The sequence below is a fragment of the Podarcis cretensis genome, assembly GCF_951804945.1.
Source record: "Podarcis cretensis genome assembly, chromosome: 8".
Classification (NCBI taxonomy): domain Eukaryota; kingdom Metazoa; phylum Chordata; class Lepidosauria; order Squamata; family Lacertidae; genus Podarcis; species Podarcis cretensis.
The window spans coordinates 89413578-89420197 of record NC_137177.1 but is presented as its reverse complement, the minus strand read 5'-3'; positions in this window follow the sequence as shown (position 1 = coordinate 89420197).

Here is a 6620-nt window from a genome sequence, read left to right as displayed (position 1 = left end):
TCATTGGGCTTGTTCAGGGGAGGGGGCAGGCCCAGAGGCTTAGAGACTATTTTAGTTAAGTGATATATAAATTGTTTAAAGCAATCAATAAACACACACACCATGCCAAACCTCCCAGTTTTCACTATGTATATCAACAGTCAGTGAATTCCGCCTTGTGTCCAAACTGGAATGGGTCCTGCGTGTGGCAATTGTATCTGTGTCTCATGTATGTGCACTCACCTTTGGGTTTACTTATTGCTATAGGAATTCTAAGGTCTTATATATATATAAAATAAATGCTCATAAATGTACAAGGCAAACACATACCATATTTTTCGCTCCATAAGACACACTTTTTTCCTCCTAAAAAGTAAGGAGAAATGTGTGTGCGTCTTATGGAGCGAATGCAGGCTGCGCAGCTATCACTGAAGCCAGAAGAGCAAGAGCAAGAGCTGCGCAGCGCCTCTTGTTCTGCTGGCTTCTCTGCGAAGCAGGAGGAGGAACAGAAGGGAGCCCTTACACGGAGCCCCTTCTGTTCCTCCTCCCACTTCGCTGAAGAGGCGCTGCACAGCTTTTGCTGAAGCCACCACAGCAAGAGCAAGAGATTCCCTTCCGTCCCTCATCCTGCTTTGCTGAGAAGCCAGCACAACTAGAGGCGCTGCACAGCTCTCCCTCTTGCTGTGCTGGCTTCAGAGATAGCTGCGCAGCTTGCTCTAACTTTTCCAGGAGGTGGGAGAAGGGACGGAGGGCAGTCCGTCAGTCCCTTCTCCCACCTCCCGGAAAAGCCAGCAAGAGCCGCTCTATCTTTAAAGAGCCGGGCCAAGCGAGCGTGTCTAAGGCTCTTGCTGGCTTTTCTTGTTTTCCTCCTCTAAAAACTAGGTGCGTCTTATGGTCGGGTGCGTCTTATAGAGTGAGAAATATAGTGTGTGTGTGTGTATAGACCATGTGTCTGAAATAGTACAGGAGAACAATCCTGAGCCATTTTGACTCTCCCAAATTGACCTCAAATATTTCTCTGCAACGAGGAAGGAAATGGGAAAAGCTTTCTAGTTGTCTTTGAACTGTAGGGACTTACACCTCCCTGTAAATACAGTCTAGTAAGTATCTGTTAAGCTGAGCACACTCGATATGTGTAAGAGATTAAGGAACTATTTACCATCTCAAAGGAATGCCCAGGCTACCCAGAAAAGGCAATTATCGGGTATCCTGGCTGACAGGACTGAAGCAACACTCTCAAATTTCTGCTGGGCTGGGGACCACCTCTTTTTGTGATGTATGTATGATGTTTTGGGGAGTGATCTTGAGCTACAGGGTGGGCAATTTTAAAAGTCTACATAAGGGCTTGCACAGCAATGTTCTGGGTTCCTCCTTCCCTGGGGGGGGGGGGAGTGGGGGACCCTGTTGCAACAGTTTAATAAAGATCAGGCTTACTACCCACTTTGCTTCTCAATATTCTCTGGTTGGCCTCTGCTATTTTCTCCTTCAGATAGAGAGTCTACATAAGGACTCTATACGGGCTCTTGGATACCCCGTAAGGGAAAGGGAGCTGTATTTTTCTTACAACACTTACGTTTTCCCATCAAATTGCAATGTTGAGCATGCTAGGCATTCAGGGGCTTGTTTTTTACATGCAGAGTTTGGAAACATCTTCTCAAATGTAATACAAAAGGATAATGGTTTGGGGAACAAATTCCTGCATTGGCTAACTTAAAAGGACAGCAGTGCCCCCTGCTGTCCAGAATGAAAACTCCAAGGAAATGGTTTCTGAAAAAAACATTGTGAGGATGGTTTAAAGTACCGGTACTAAATGAGAGTGTTTCTATGTTAGCATTCTAGGCAGGAGTGAATAATGTTTTGTGTTCGTGTCAATAGCTTTCTTAAACTGAACTGCCAATGAAAAACGTCATAATGTTGCGGATTTTTAAAATGTGGGTGTTTTAGAAATCAAAATTTGAAATGGGTTTTTGTAGGGGGAGGCCAGTGCTTTTTTTCTGGGGGTACTCAAGGGTATGTAGTACTGGCAGTTTTTTGTGCACTGTTTTTTTCAAATGTTAGAAGTACAGCACTTAACTGTAACAACTTCATGCTGAGCACCGACACCTTTTTTTCTATTAAAAAGAAAACCACTTGGGAGGACCATGGTTTGAAACCATGTTATCTAAAGCAGCCTTCTGCACAGTGCTGGCTGGAACCCATGGGAGTTTTATTCCAAAACATCTGAAGAACATCACATTGCGAATGAAAGATTTAAAGGGGGGAAATTCTTGTTTGCAAAGCTGTGAACTTACACTTGCATCTTAGTCTTCTGACTGTAAAACCTTTTTTGGTAAAGTAGAACACAGACTGAGGTTTGACTTTGGTTAGGGCATTCTTTCCTTTTAAAGAAAAGTACTAGATTTTGTTTTGCCTTTCCTGGTTGCTTTGAAGATTCCCACCACCACCACCACTGCCTAATGAAAACTGGGTGGGTCATGTGCAGTTGAGAAATAAGCAGGGAGTGGGGTCTTGCTCAACTAGTAAACAACTTGTGTTTGCTTAATGATTATCTGTGGTCCAAAGCAGGCCTGCTCACTCCTGAGTCAATCTGTTTAGGACCATGCTAATTTACCTCTGACAGATTCAGCCTTTATCTCAGTTGCAGATTCTCTCTGTGTACAAAAGATTACTGGCTTAGTCCTTGAAATTACCCAGTTAAAGAATCTGAGGTTTCAGAGTTGGGAAATGCTCTTCTCTGCCAGAGAGCTTGGAGAGGTGTGGATTGTCAGGGAAGGCTGTATTCTGCTAGAAGACAGAATTAGAGGTTAACTGGATCCACCCCCTTCTGCAAAGTCATTGGGGAGCAGGCTGATGTACTTCTATGCAAAGAAGGGGAATGTGCCTTGCAGGTATTAATGTACCTTCCATGGAAAAGGCGCACTTGGGCCTCCATGTATGTCTTTTTGTCTCGCTAACTTCCACCCCAACCAGTTTTAGGTGCATAGCCGCAACCTGCTTAACCAAGTGAGAAAATGGGTCAAGTGGGTGGATCGGAACCTGCCTGTCCTGAAAACCACACCATGGTGCTGCTAAACTCTGGGTTTCAGTGTTTGCAATGCTAACCTTCCTTTAAAAAAATCATCTGCAGCTCCTCCTCAAGATATTGAGAGGGAGGTTCTTTCTCCTAAAAGAAAAGCAGCTAATTGTCAGGATGTTAGGGGACCAGTAGCACCTCTGGTGAGGGACACGTTGGCTGCTTCTGGGGTAGTTTGTCCCCACCCTGCATTCAGTTATCACCTGTGGCTCTGCAGCAGGAACCCCCCACCCCAATCATTCAGTTTGTACAAACTTCACACACACACACTCACACACTACATACGCTACGCTTCTGTTATAAATTCATAGAAAATCAACCATACATCGGTTTTGCACTGTTCCACTTTTATTTTACTCCATGAAGGAAGGACTACAAAATGGGGAAGGTTTGATACAGGGCAGCCATAATCCTTTCACCATCCCAGCACATCCACAGGAGCCCTGCCCAGTTGCTATGCCAACCCTGATGGTCCTAGACAGAAGACAATCAAGATCACAAAGAACTTGCATATGGGAGTGGATTCAGCATGGACTGAAACAAAGGACAATGATCAGATCTTCCCTCTGGGGGCAGGAAACTGCCAACTCCCCTTTGTCTCCTGGAAGTGACTCATGGGGAGGGGGAGAGAAAGGAACCAGCCAGGTGACAGGACACTCAGGTTACCACCACAACTCCTCCCTCAACCCCTCCTTTCTGTAATGTATGCATGATGTTTCTGGGGGTGGGCTTGACCTAGAGGAAGGGAATTTCAAAAGTTTTTATAAGGTCTTGCACACCATTTTTCTGTGTCTTTTCCTCTCACCTGCAAGTGAGGGGAGCACCCTGTTGCAACAGTCAATAAAGGCCAAGCCTACAGGCTGCTGATTTGCTCCTCAGCACCTAGGATTTGCCGATCACATGGTCGGCGGTTCGAATCCCCATGGCGGGGTGTGCTCCCGTCGTTCGGTCCCAGCGCCTGCCAACCTAGCTGTTCGAAAGCACCTCCGGGTGCAAGTAGATAAATAGGGACCGCTTACCAGCGGGAAGGTAAACGGCGTTCCGTGTGCTGCTCTGGTGCCGGTTCGCTGGAGCAGCTTCGTCACGCTGGCCACGTGACCCGGAAGTGTCTGCGGACAGCGCTGGCTCCCGGCCTATAGAGTGAGATGAGCGCACAACCCTAGAGTCTGGCAAGACTGGCCCGAACGGGCAGGGGTACCTTTACCTTTACCTTTTACTCTGGTTGGTGTCTTTACTTTTTGTCCAAGGGAGCCCTCGGATTTTTCCGGTAACAGCTCCTAGAAGCTGCCAGCATGTGACAGTGGTCACACCCCAGGAATGGCTTTGATTGGCCAGCTGAACCAGGTGAGGGCAGCTAATGGGTCTCAAAGCCTCTGTGACTAAGGAACTTCCCCTACATGCAAAGAGAGGCTGTGGTGGATGGAGCAGTTTCTGTACATGCAGAGACGGGAGGGGCAGATGGGGCTCCTCAACTTGAGAAGGGAGCCCATCTAGGAGAAGGAGGAAAACACTGATCCTAAACTCCCACTGCCTGGTGAGATACTTTCAGAATAGGTAAAGGTAAAGGTACCCCTGCCCGTACAGGCCAGTCTTGACAGACTCTGGGGTTGTGCGCCCATCTCACTTAAGAGGCCAGGGGCCAGCGCTGTCCGGAGACACTTCCGGGTCACGTGGCCAGCGTGACATCGCTGCTCTGGCGAGCCAGAGCCGCACACGGAAACGCCGTTTACCTTCTCGCTGGTAAGCGGTCCCTATTTATCTACTTGCACCCGGAGGTGCTTTCGAACTGCTAGGTTGGCAGGCGCTGGGACCGAGCAGCGGGAGCGCACCCCGCCGCAGGGATTCGAACCGCCGACCTTTCGATCGGCAAGTCCTAGGCGCTGAGGCTTTAACCCACAGCGCCACCTGCGTCCCACTTTCAGAATAAAAGGCTACAAATCCAGAGTGGAGTCCCTAAGGTGGTTGGGTGGCATCTTGTATGCCTCCCCCTGGCAACTGCTGCAGCCAGCCTGGTACTGAGGATGGGGTCCTGTAATCTGGGCAGGCCAGGGCCTCCATACACACTGCCCAAGCTTGCACCCTGGGGAGGTCACTTTGATGTTGCTAACACAGCAGTAGTGCATTTGATTCCGGTCATTTTGGTCTGAATAGAGACCGTGGTTTCTTGACCCACAAGAGTTGTTAATTAAAGAGAGAATATTATGAAAATGATCCATAGGTGGTACATGACCCCAGTCAAGCTTGCAAAGATTTACCACTTATCAGATAATAAATGTTGGAAATGTAAAGAAAATGAAGGTACATTCTTTCACCTTTGGTGGACGTGCCCAAGGATCAAGGCTTTCTGGGAGATGATATATAATGAAATGAAAAAGGTACTTAAAAATACCTTTCTGAAGAAACCAGAGGCCTTTCTCCTGGGTATGGTCAGCCAAGGGGTGTCAAAGAAGGATAGAACATTTTTTATGTATGCTACAACAGCAGCAAGAATACTTCCAATACAGCAAAGTATTGGAAGACACAAGATCTACCCACCTTGGAAGAATGGCAGATGAAGATGATAGACTATATGGGACTGGCAGAGATGACTGGCAGAATCCGGGACTAGGGGAAAGAGACGGTGGAAGAAGATTGGAAGAAATTCAAGGACTATCTTAGTAAACACTGTAAAATTAATGAATGCTAGAAGGACGTGGGTTTAGAAGCTTAGATGGTTTTCAGCGGTAATGATTAAGTAAAAATAAAAAGAAGGTTAAAAGGTAAATGAAAAATAAGGGAGAGGATTTGCTGATTTGATAATTAGGAACTGGGATACAGGAAGGGGAGGTATGAGGAGGTCGGGGAAGTAAGTTATAAGAAAATAAGGATATACTTGTTTTTGTTTGTGTTTGTTTGTATTGTTGTTATGTTTATGTGTAATATTTGAAATTTTAATAAATATCATTAAAAAAAAAAAAGAGTTGTTAATTAAAACATAAAAAGACAGCAGCCAACCAGATGTCTCTTATGGGGAGCCAGTAAGCAGAATCTGAGCACGAGAGCAACTCTCTCCTCCTGTGCTTTCCAGCAACTAGTATTCAGAAGCATTGCTGCCTCGACAATGGAGGCAGAGCAGAGCCCTCATGGCTGGGAGCCTCTTCTGTTGTTATTGTTGTTTAGTTGTTTAGTCGTGTCTGACTCTTCGTGACCCCCTGGACCAGAGCACGCCAGGCACTCTTGTCTTCAACAGCCTCCTGCAGTTTAGTCAAACTCATGCTGGTAGCTTCGAGAACACTGTCCCACCATCTCGTCCTCTGTCGTCCCCTTCTCCTTGTGCCCTCCATCTTTCCTAACATCAGGGTCTTTTCCAAGGAGTCTTCTCTTCTCATGAGGTGGCCAAAGTATTGGAGCCTCAGCTCTTCTAAAGCTATCCAAATTGGTGGCCATCACTCCAACTTGCAATGTACTTACAATGCTAAGATGGCTTGGTAAGGTCAATTATGTGAACCAGTTACCAGGAACGATCACTGAGTATATGAAATGAACATTTAAACTAATTGAATTATCAGCTTGCTTGTGCTTTTTGTAT